Here is a 12827-nt window from a genome sequence, read left to right as displayed (position 1 = left end):
ATACAACACCTACCCTAATATAGTAGGAGGAGGGTTTCTAGCTCAGAAGGATCACCTGCCTTATTTCACCCTGTGGAGTTAACAGTAGAAGGTGCAAAACACGGTGAGTCACGTAAAACACAAACATGAAATACAAGAAAACTCAGAAGTACCATCAATAAACTGTGTTCTGTGTAAGAACGCAATCCAACTAATTGTATCCAGGAAAACGTCCGGGATCAACAAAAGAACCAAGTTGAGAGTTTACAGTCACTCTCAAAAGTGTTAGCCCAATAATAAGAAGGCCAATGGATTCTTCCCTGCATGAGCGCAATGTCCTGACTCGCCAACAGGGAAGACTAAATGAGAACCTCCCCACGGGGAAGGGCTTATGAGCGTAAAGTTGAGCACTAGCCACAATATTCAATAGCACCTCTATTTCCCTCGCAAGAGCTCTGTGGACAACTGAAACTGCGACCAGAGCTCGCCAACGTAGGGAACGAAAGAAAGTAATGAGCACTGACATGAGACGTGCTCTAAATAGGTACAGATAAGCCTTCCGTGTATACCAACAAGATAATGAGACAAGCTGTGCCAATGGCACCCTTTCCCGACCAAGTATAATGTAGAAAATCCAAACCGGACATCCAAGAATAATCGGCAGCATCCTCTGCTGCCGCCTCGCCTTATGCCAGGTCTCCCAGTGTCACGTGTGGCAGTGCGTCTGACTTCAGACGCCCTCCAAGGCTGCCGGGAATTGTAGTTCTCCCATGAGCCGATTATAGAGTGCCTGTGCGTGCGTTGGTACCATGTCCCCTGACAGTACATCCCTTTCCTGGAGAGCACAGGCAAGCACAGGATTTGCCAGGGTGTCGTTTGTAGAAAGCGGAAACCAACCTAGGAGCATGCACCGAAGCCTCAGGCTCCCATGAGTTCTCCTCGACGCCATACCCCTTCCAGGCCACCAGGTACCAAAGGCTGTTGCGCCAGTCTAGTATACCTGCCACCCAGTATTCCTTGACCTGATCAATCCACACAGGTGCTGGCTTATTTAGGGCTGGGCCAGACGTAAGTTTAAGCAAGGGTGGGTTCTCATGTGTGAAGGTAAAGCGAGTCTCACTGTCACAGGGTTAATTAGCTTAGCAACTTTGTAGGGACCTATGTATCTAGGATTAAACACACTATACCTCCTGAAACGAATGTTGCATGTTGATAGCCAAACTAAATCCCCTTTCTTTTACGTGGGCCCTGGTCTACGATGCTTATCTGCCTGTCTTTTGTATAGTTCCTTAGCATGAACTAAATGTTTTTGTGTGCTGTTCAGGATCTTCTGTATTTGTACTACCCTGTCATGTACCTCTGGAAGACGCTCACTCCTACCTGGTGTCAAAAAAAGGATAAAACGAGGGTGATGTCCGTAAGTGCTATAGAAAGGAGAGTGTTTGGTGGAGCTATGTTGAGCATTATTATACGCTATTTCTGCAAGCCACAACCCCTCCCCCCAAGCTCCTGTGTTGGTGTCTACATAGCAACGTAAATATTGTTTTAATGTTTGGTATAGCCTTTCTGTCTGACCATCTGTTTTTGGGTGGAAACTGGTGGCCATAGTGGAGGAGGTCTGCAAAGTCAAACACCATAATCTCCTGAACTTGGCTGTGAACTGGGCTCCACGGTCAGACACGATCACCTGGGGAAGACCATGCAATCTAACCACATGTATCAGTAGCAGTTTGGCTAACTGCCCTGCTGTAGGGATTTGTTTGCATGCTATGAAATGTCCCAATTTTGTTCGGTAATCGATTACCGCTAGGATAACTATATGTTCCTTATCTTTAGGGAGACCCACTATGAAATCCAATGAAAACCTCTCCCATGGAGCATCTGGAGTGAGTAGAGGTTGTAAGAGCCCTTGGGGTTTGCCTTTTATCGTCTTCATTTGTGCGCACAGTACAGTTCTTCACCTTCTCAGGAACGTCTCTTCAGAGGGAAGGGCACCGGAACTGGCACAATATTCTTTTGCATGTCTTTTCACTACTGTTGTGTCCTGCACTGGGATTTACATGGCACCACTGAAATACTGTTTGTCTTAATTTGGGAGTACTTAAGTTCCTTTGATGAGTATGCCTTGTCTCTTCTTCCATTCAGGATGATCCTTCAACCAATCCTTCCAGCGAAAGATCTGGAGTTCTTTCATGACATCTTTGAGAAAGGTGTCGCTGTGGACAGCTCCTATAATGTTCTTTGGTTCTATGATCGCTCTTTCGGGGCCTTGTAATGATAACACTGTGGACTCTTGCCGGGATAAGGCGTCTGCCTTTTTGTTCATCACTCCAAGTTGAAACTTCACAATAAAGTTGTATTCCTCGAAAAACACCATCCATTGTAATAACCGGGGAGTGAGCTGTCTGGTGGTTTTTAGAAATTGAATGTTGCGGTGATCCATATACACGGTGACAGAATGTTTAGCTCCCATCAGCCAATGCCTCCATTCCATATAAGCTTCTTTTATAGCCAGCAGCTCCTTCTAAGCTATGGTATAATTCTGTTCAGCGCTGTTCAGTTTCTTAGACATGAAGGCCACCGGATGCTTCTGTCCTGTGGTGACGTCTCTCTGAGATATCACGGCTCCAATCGCTACATCTGTGTCGTCAGCCTCCACAATATATGGCAAGGCCGAATTGGCATGAGTCAGTGATGAACGCTTTCTTAAGTGTATCGAATGCCACCTGCCCCTCCTTGGTCCACTGGAAAGATGTGTTTTTCTTAGTCAATCTTGTAAGGGGTGCTGCTTTGTTGGAGAATTGCGCTATAAAACGATTATAGAAGTTCGCAAACCCCATAAAACATTAGATGTCCTTCACGTTCTTAGGACCTGGCCATTCGGTGATTGCTCTCACTTTCCGTTCCGCCATCTCCTGTCCAGTGGGGGTGAGCATTACTCCTAAGAATTCGACCGTAGAAGCATGAAACTCACATTTGCTAATCTTGCAAAATAGATGGTGGTCTTTCAAGGCTTACAGAGTCAATCCCACATGTCTTATGTGATCTTCTTCTCTTGTTTAATAGATCAGGATGTCATCTAAATAAACTACGACTATCCGATCTAGATGCCTGTAGAACGTGATTGAGGAACAATTAAAATGCGGCAGGCGCATTACATAATCCGAATGGCATGACTAAGTACTCGTATAATCCATACCGAGTCTTGAAGGCCGTCTTCCATTCGTCTCCTTGACGCATCCTCACCAAATTATAGGCTCCACATAGGTCTAATTCCGTCAATATCATAGCTCCTTTCACCAGACCCAACAATACAGGTATCAATGCAAGAGGGTATTGGTTACGTATGGTGATGGCATTCAAGGCATGGAAGTCGATATATGTCCGAAGCTCTCCGTTAGCTTTGGGTATAAAAAATAAAGGAGAGGCCGCTGGTGAGCTGAAAGGACATATAAATCCCAATTCCAAATATTTGTCCAAATACCGGCGTAGGTGTTTGTTTTCCTGTTCCGTCAATGCATAGACCCGACCTCAGGGAACCACTGAACCAGGCATAAGATCTATCCTACAATCGTAGGGTCTGTGCGGAGGAAGCACATCAGCCATCTGATCGTCAAAAACGTCTTCATACTGTTGATAGCAGGAAGGGAGTTCCATCTCTGTCTCGGCCGCGGTTGCGATGTGATGGCTATTTGCCAATGCTTGTGTTAGCAGATTGAAGGCCCTCATACAATGTGTCTTGCAGTATTCCGATTCCATTGTGGAAAAGTAAATTTTGCTATGTTCTGTGTCCCTACGCGTCCTCCATCATATGTTATGTGAGCATGATTAAATATGCATATGCATTCCCTATGTTCGATTAATGACGCAATTACAGTTGTGTCCACCTCTAGTATGTCAGTTTCCAGTTCTCGTGAATACTACGAATATCAGGCCTATGTAAAGTTACGTTGCCACGTTTCTCAGTGTGCACGTTATTCCATTGTAAAGTCCCCGTTTCTAGGCCTCAGAAGGGCCTGGACACCAGATTCAGCTCCTGTCTCCTGTCTCCTGAAGCCTCGCTGAGGAGCGATACAGCCCCCACCTGTATCCTCGACCCTTCACTTACTTCCTGCCTCGCAGTGCCCGGCTCAGCCTGGCTCTGCCTCTGAGTCTGCCAAGAGTATGTTATGATTCCAGTTATCAGTTCAGTCCTCCTTCTCTGCATTCCTAAAGCTACTGAACTGCATCAATAGTTTCCGTCATTGTCTAGCCTTTACGTCTCCATGTAAGAGAAATACTGCATTTAATGGTCATTTAATATTCTTCATCACGCACTACATATAGAATAATGCATGCTCCAGTCTTAGAGTCCGTTAGCCTCTCCCCTCCTGACTCTTAGTTCATATCAATATGTTCCCTAAATATCAGATACTAGATACTGCTTAGGTACATGTCGCCCTGACTCTCCAGACTTCAGTCTCTGCTCCTAGCACAGAGTTCGAAGCCCCCAGCTTCTCCTAGTAATACGTCATTGCCAGTTTGCGCGCACCATCAGGTTAGAGGTCCCGGCTCCTCAGGTAGCCCCCTCCATGGTTTCCGCCCCATTCATGACATATTCTGTTACGTTTGCATCACATGTCTATGTATACGCCTCTGTTACACCCACTTTCACCCTTATCTTTCGCGACTGCTATTGACCACACCCACTGCTCCGCCTATCGTATGTATTGTAATGCAACTGTTTTAGTATATATGATCGTGTATTGTTATTAAATGTTAGCGCGCTCATCCCAGATCCAGCCCCAGCAGCTGCTGGGCCCTGCCATCCTATTCCTATGCAGGTTGTCCTGTTCCTGTCCTTATGCTGTATTAAACCTGCAAAACTCCTACTACCTCGAATCTTGACTCTTATTTATTGAGCTATCTGTTATTCATTTATTCATCCAAAAATAGAGGTATTATTTATTTATTTACCACATAATGGCGCCCGAATAGGGACTTGCCCTTTCCCCACGCGCCGGTGAAGCCACGCCGGCCCCCTGACCCTCTGCAGCCGTGACGGAACCATACCGTGCACGTGCAGATATTTCTGCTTCAAGTATCCCTCAGGCCCACGGAGGGGACGGAGGAGGCGGTCCAGCATCCAGACGAGGCGGTGGAGGAACGCGGCGAGTCCCGACCAGAGCCCAAGCCGAGAGTCCAAGGTCCGAGGTATCCGGAGGCCCACCCGTAACAGAAGTCCGAAGTTCGTCCGTCCGACGTCGAAGCAGTCCAGTCCAGTCCGAGGCCTTCCGTTCTTGCTGCCCGGTGAGTACCGTTACTGGGGTAGTATCTAGACAGGGTCAATCTGATTGACTCTGGTCCGTGGGTTGGTGGTACACAGACCCACAAACGAAGTGTCCACTTCGGTGGATACGGGTCCTGACGTGTCTCTGTATGAGACCGGTAAGTTTCGTACTGTTTCAGCAGTGCATCTAGTTTCTGTTCCAGTCAGTTCTGTTCTCGAGAAAATTCATGTATTCTGTGTTCCGTATTCCAGGTAGTATTCTGTTCGAACTGTTATTTTAAATGTTCTTCATGTATTTTAATGTCGTGGTATGAATGGGGAATAAGTATCGTGTCCATTGTGTATTGTATTGTGTCTAGATTACAGTCCAGTCATGCCCTTGTTTTCTAAGTTACGTCAGTTAAAAACTAGAAAGGGTCTGCTGGAAGCAGCAGTTCCAGTTCCGCCTAGGGACAGTCCAGGTCATTTTATGTATCAGAAGCATGGCATAAGTGCCATATTATATCTAGATTTATGGGTAGAGTATACCAAACAGTTAGAAGAAAAGTATAGATGGCCCGTATCGGGTACATGGGATGCCGAGTGCATCATGCGAGTAGAAGAAGCATTATGGAAAAAGAAAGCCAGACAGTCACAGAAAGATGCCATCGAGTTATGGCGCAAAGAAGCTCATAAAAGAACCGAAAAAGAAATCAGAAAGTCAGAATTAAGTAGAGAATCCTTGGAACGAGCCCAAGAAAGGGAATTAATCGAGATTGGTGAACGAGTTAAAACCGAACAGTCAGACAGACAGAGGCATGCTCTTATTAAGGGTATGTATCCTCTTCTTGCCGAGGGCCTGCCAAAAGCGACCCCGGAGGCATCCAGTAACTTTCCGCCACCATTAGTTCCGACCAAGCTACGTCACAAACCGACCGCAGCTGATATTTTCATCTCGTCCTATTTGGACGACACAGTCCCAGAATATGCAAATCCTGTTCGCGCTCCGCCAGTCCCTGTAAATCAGGCACTTCCCGTTCCTCCAGACACCGGGGTACCCCTTGCAGTACCTGTTATGGTCCCCCCGGTCCAGCCCGCCATACCAGTTCAGCCCGCATTTCAATTTCCTGCCACACTAGTACGGAGAGGATCAGTTGACGATTCTAGTTTAGGGGCCGCAGGAGGAGGTACTCCTCAAACCCCGCCGCCACATAAGCGTTTAACGTCAGCCGAATTACATGCACAAGCGTCACAGCGTACGCCCAGACATCAGTCTGTAGCAGAAATAAGAAAAGCCCTTAACGAATGTGGCTATGATCCAGTCCCAGGCGAGGATAGTATGGTTTTGTATTCATTACGCGTAAGAAAGGTGACCGAGTATCTAGTCACCCTACCAGATATGAAAGAAGATTTAGACAGAATATATCGTTTCATCCGTACCGGGAATGATCCAGAAAGCATTAGTGATGTCATGTGCCAAAGAAAAGCTGAAGTCCAGCTCATGCTATTAAAGTTTCTGATTAATTGTCTAATAAGGGAACAAGATTATCCGACCAAAGATCAAGCCGAAATGAGAACCCTGACAAAGTGGAGTGATAATATAGCCGAGGGTAAGCACAAGACCATCGGTGCTATAGAGAGTATGTATAAGAAGATTCGTAAAGAAATAATAAGGATACACGAACAACGTAAAGCAGCACAAGTAAGCGAGAAGGAAAGTAACTCTGATACTGAAGAGGTAGACGACGAGAATCCCGACAGAATAGCGTATGTAGGAAAATCTAGATTTCCAGATCGCCATTTACGCCTAGAACACAAGTCTATTTTTCATCATCCAGCACCAGAACAAGGTTCTCTAGAACAAGTATTCCAAGCTACCGATCACATTCTGAAATCACGAATCGGTTATAGCGAGTTAAGTACCATGCATGAACAAGAACTAGTCCGATCAGCAGTCCGATGGATTACTGATTCTACCACTTTTCCAGATGAAATAGTGGCACAAATGTTTCTGAAAATGCCCCCAGCCGAGCAACGACTGGCGGGTATGTATATGATCCAGCACCTCATTACATTGTATGAGGGTCAGCACTCTGATCCAGGCCCGTTACATGATATCCTGAACGAGTTACTCCAGTATAGATGGAAAGGTTTAGGTACCGATTTAATTAGTGTCATTCTAGAACAGCGTCACAAATATAGAACGTTTCTGAACCCGCATTTTGTTCATGTCTCACCCCCAGAAAGTAAACCATTTTACATGGAGAGACAGAATCCGTTACGAGAAGTCCACCCAGTTAGAGGAACGGGTGGCGAACTAGAACGAGTGTTTGTTTACACTCCGATTACAAAGATGGAACTCCTAGAGATGAAAAAATTAATCCCCTGTCATGATAAAGATCCAGCAGGGTTCCATCGAGAATTAAAAGACATGCTCCGTATGGGAGAATACACGTATCCAGATATAATTAAAATGTTAAAGGTTCTGTTGCCCGCAGGGGTGTATGAAAAGCTCAAGGAAAAAGAATGGGAGGTGGGAGAGAAAAAGATCGATTGGGCAGTTCTAGAAGCTGAAGATAAGGCACGAGTACCAGGTACCGGTCTTGGAGCAAAATGTAAAGAATTACCTGAATTATTAATACAAGTTTTACCCAGATTATTGACAACTAGAAAGGAAGACTGGGATGCAATCTCAGCCTGTAAACAGAAACAAGACGAAGATATTAGTGATTATTATTCCAGATTTGAGAAATGTTTTAGCATAAACAGTGGCCTCAAGACAAGTAGTGAGTCATACCCTCATCTTTTTGTTACTAAATTAGTCGAGAATTCAAGCCCACAAATTAAAAATCGAGTTTTGAAAGTCGAAAGTACCTGGCAAGCTAATACCCCGTCCCAGATGTTACAGATGCTCCAATACCACCAGAATAGAATCAGAGAAGAGCAAGAACACGAGAGAAAGCGTATGAAAGACACGAAAATGAAAGTACTAGTTGCACAATCCGTTCCTCAAGACAGTCAGAAGAGGGGTCCGAATCAAGCCAGTCATCCTGCAGCTCCCGTTAAAGGAAACTGCAATTATTGTAAACAGCCAGGTCATTTTATAAACGAGTGTGCAGTTCTGAAACACAACATAGCTACCGGTAAGACTAAAGAAAGACCACGTCCGCCTAGACAAGAACAAGTTTCACAGATTCCTCAGTCACAGAATGCACCACAGACAGTTACAGCTCCGCAGCCCATCGCTGCAACACAGCATGTTACACAGCAAATGTATCAGTATGCACAGTCTGAGTATCCAGAGTACCAGCAGTATTCATGAAACAGCCTAGAGAGGGAGGTAGGCTTGCCTCTCATCGAGATACCTGTAGATCAAGAAGGTCCCTATGTGCACAGTCAAGTATTAGGGAAAGACAGAAAGTTTTTGATTGATACAGGGGCAAGTAGGACCACAATTAGCCACGCCGAAGTTCCAGGGGCTCCGCTCTCAGGCTCAAGAAATGTTTCCCTTGGATTTTCAGGAAAACCTATCGTAAATGAGATATCAAAGCCAGTTACTCTAGAAGTAGGTCCATTGTCCCGTACCACTGATCTGTTACTTACTAAGTCATGTCCAGAAAATCTGTTAGGCATTAAAACACTGAAAGAATTAGGTGCAGTTATATGCTGTTCCCCAGAGGGAATACGATTGTTCCTACGTGACTTCAAGGGTCACTATGTATTACGAGATTTTGATCCCAGATTGTCTAATGTTCCGCAGCATTTATGGGCGCAAGGTCCAACTGATGTAGGTTACATGCAAATCACACCCCATCGTGTGACTCTCAAGCCAGGTGTAGTGTTACCACGAATCAGACAGTACAGATTGCCACCTGAGGCTGTAGCAGCCTTATCCAAAATTATTGACGAGCTCATCGCTCAAGGAGTGGTTGTAGAAACTGACTCCAATGTATGCAATTCTCCGATCATTCCAGTCATGAAACGTACTGATCCAAATGCACCCCCAGTATATCGATTAGTGATTGACCTACGAGAGCTTAATAAATGTATTATTCCTCAGTACCCAGTCGTTCCAGATATCTCTTCCCTATTAACAGCCATTGATTCCGAAGCCACGTTCTTTACTGTAATCGACCTCAAGAACGCATTTTTCAGTGTCCCTATTCATCCAGACAGCCAGTTCCTTTTCGGATTTTGTTTAAATGGAAGGAGCTATATGTTCACACGCGCTCCTCAAGGTTTCACAGAAAGTCCTAGTATTTACAGTCAAGCACTCAAGAGACAACTAGACAACATTCACATGCCAACTGACACTGCCCTGCTCCAGTATGTCGATGATCTACTGATCACAGCCCGTTCTGAACGTGCTTGCGAGCGAGCATCCCTTACAGTCTTGTATTTCCTAGCCGAGATGGGACACAAGGTGTCCCCTTCGAAGCTTCAATTCTGTGTCCAGCAAGTGGTCTACTTAGGACACTTACTGTCCAAGAGGGGTAGGCAGTTGACACCTGACCGTATTCAATTAATAACGAGTCTTCCTCAGCCCAAGACCCAGAAGGAGGTACATGCTTTTATTGGCCTTACTTCTTATTGCAGACAATGGATTCCTCAGTATGCATTTTTAGCCAAGCCACTGATACAGTTAACGACACAGGAGGCAGCCGTATCGACTGTCCTCCCTTGGACATCTGAACATACACTCAGTTTCAATGAGTTAAAGAAAGCCCTATGTCAAGCTCCAGTTCTAGCTACACCAAACTACAGTAAGCCTTTTACACTTTTCGTCACTGAACGCGAAGGTACAGCATTATCTGTTCTCACACAAGATCAAGCAGGACAATACAAGCCATGTGCTTATTTTTCGAGCACATTAGATCCTGTAGCCCAGGCTCTGCCTGCGTGCCTCAAGTCAGTTGCAGCCACAGCTCTAGCTATCAGACAAAGTGATTCCATAGTATTAGGACACTCCCTGACAGTACAAGTTCCACACTCCGTGGAAGTTCTTTTAAACCGAACACAAACTCAGCACTTGACAATTGCACGTTTAACAGGTTATGAATTGACACTGTTTCAGCCACACATAGAAATCAGACGCTGCAATATTTTAAATCCTGCTACATTGTTACCATCAATTACTTCGAATTCTGCCACACACGACTGTGTGGAAATAGTTAACATCATGACAAAGCCAAGACAAGATTTGACAGATATTCCATTTCCAGATCCAGACCTGACACTTTATGTGGATGGTTCATGTATGAGAACAAGTACAGGAGAACTAGTCGCCGCGTATGCAGTGACTACTGACACTGAAGTTATTGAAACACACCGTATTGACACCCTGTCTGCTCAAGCAGCAGAGCAAGTTGCTCTGACACAAGCCTGCATGCACGCCAAGAACCGGAAAGTTAATGTTTACACAGATTCACGTTACGCATTTGGAGTTGTACACGACTTTGGAGTGCTCTGGCAGGAGAGAGGTTTCATGACTTCTCATGGAACCAAGATTCAGCATGGTCTCCTTATTCAAGCTCTGTTAGATGCCATACATTTACCGTCGTCCATTGCTATCATGAAATGCAAAGCACATACGAAAGTTACTGACACCATTTCCCAAGGTAATGATCTAGCAGATCGCACAGCCAAGCTTACAGCTCAGACACCAGACATTCCAGTAAATAAGACACCGACACACACTCCAGATCCGACTACATGTATGACAGTTAAAGACCCTACTCAAGATGTCATAGATATCCAGTTACATGCTACTCCCGATGAAATCAAGAAATGGTCTGAACAAGGAGGGGTACAGACAGATCAGGGATGGGTGACGAAGGGAAAAGCCACATGGTTTCTCCCCGACTCTATGGTTCAAGTCATTATCAATACCGCACATAGTCCAGCACATTTAGGAGAAAAAGCTATGTTAGACAGTATCCAGAACATTTGGTTCAACAAGCATTTACGAGCTGCAGCCAAACAGAAAGTCCGTACCTGTATGATATGTTGCCAGTCTAATCCAGGTAAAAGTGTCCCGGTGGAACAAGGGGGATTCCAACCTCCTGACCACCCTTTTGAAGTCCTCCAGATGGATTATATTCAGATGGAGCGATGTCGAGGTTTCAAGTATGTCCTCGTAGTTGTATGCGCTTTGTCCAGGTGGACAGAAGCATATCCGGTCCCAGATTACACAGCCGCGACCACTGCCAAGCAGTTGGTTCGTGAGTTCTTCCCCCGTTATGGACTCCCTAGGGTCGTATATTCTGATAACGGCCAGCCATTCTCCTCAGAGTTAATGAAGCATGTTTCCCTTTTGTTAGGGTACCAGTGGAAGTTCCATTGTGTACGCCATCCTGAAGCAGCCGGTCTCGTAGAGAGACATAACCAGACTTTGAAAATCCGTATCGCAAAAGTTTGTCAAGAGAAAGGTGTAGACTGGCTAGTAGCTCTGCCAGTTGCTCTGTTCTACATGCGCATGGTCGCACATTCCAGATCAGGTCTGTCCCCGTATGAGGTCGTATTCGGCCGCCCCCCTAACATGTGGGGTACACCCAGACCCCGAAGTATTACCGATGTTTCAAGTAATATGCTGACAGATTACCTAGCTTCCTTGATGTCTGCCCTCAACTCTTGTCGTTCACAGGTTGCCGCCGCATTTCCAGACAATACCGAGGTGGCACCGCATGAAATCGTTCCAGGATCCATGGTCTTGGTTCGCAATTTTGACCGCTCAAGTCCGCTGGAGCCACGCTGGAAGGAGCCCCGACAGGTCCTCCTCGCCACTCGTACAGCCGTGAAGTTGGAGGGTCGCAAAGGCTGGGTGCACCTTTCGCACGTAAAGAGATTTTATGGACTGAAACCCGTCTCAAAGAACATTTCCCAGGATTTGAAGGATTGCCAAAGTACTATTCTCAAGGACTGTCCCGCAAAGAACAATGATACTGCACCCTCCCCGTTAGAGAAAACTCCGCAACAGGAGTATAAGTTGAAACTCCGGTCTAGTAAAATAAGTCAGCCAGTTTGATTGTCTAAGTCCTCCCCTAGGTGAAACGGTTAGACTGTTTCTGACATGTATAAAATAGACCCCCATAGTGAGAGAGTTAGTCAAAACTCAATTCGATGTATCGTTTTTCTATGTTTCATATTATTTCTCAGTATTATGATTTCCTGCACCAGTTATGCATTTTACCTGTATTTTCCAGTTTCTCATGTAAATAAGTCTTCCAATGCTACAGTAGAGCACACGTTTAGTGATCTACCTCCTCATGAACTCTCTTACCGCCTCGCTATGCGTAATAACTCTTTCATCCGCATGTTACATTATTCACACCAGACCAGCAATGCCACTAATTGTTGGGTATGTGGTCGACTCCCCCCTTTTCAGACACCGAAGGGAGTTCTGCCACTCTTTCCTTATCCATTTTCACATAATGGTTCGTGTGGAGCATGGTCCACGTTAACGTCATCCTCAACAGATATGTCTTTTCTTAACAGTACATGTTTTCCAGACAAGCAAGGTCTTCCCCACAGAACAGGGTTAGATCTAGAAAATGAAGTGTACAATTTAGGTAATTATTCTTCGAATTTCATGGTCCTGAAT

Source organism: Lissotriton helveticus, chromosome 5_1, assembly GCF_964261635.1.
Source record: "Lissotriton helveticus chromosome 5_1, aLisHel1.1, whole genome shotgun sequence".
NCBI classification, from domain to species: Eukaryota; Metazoa; Chordata; class Amphibia; order Caudata; family Salamandridae; genus Lissotriton; species Lissotriton helveticus.
This window is presented reverse-complemented; position numbering follows the sequence as displayed.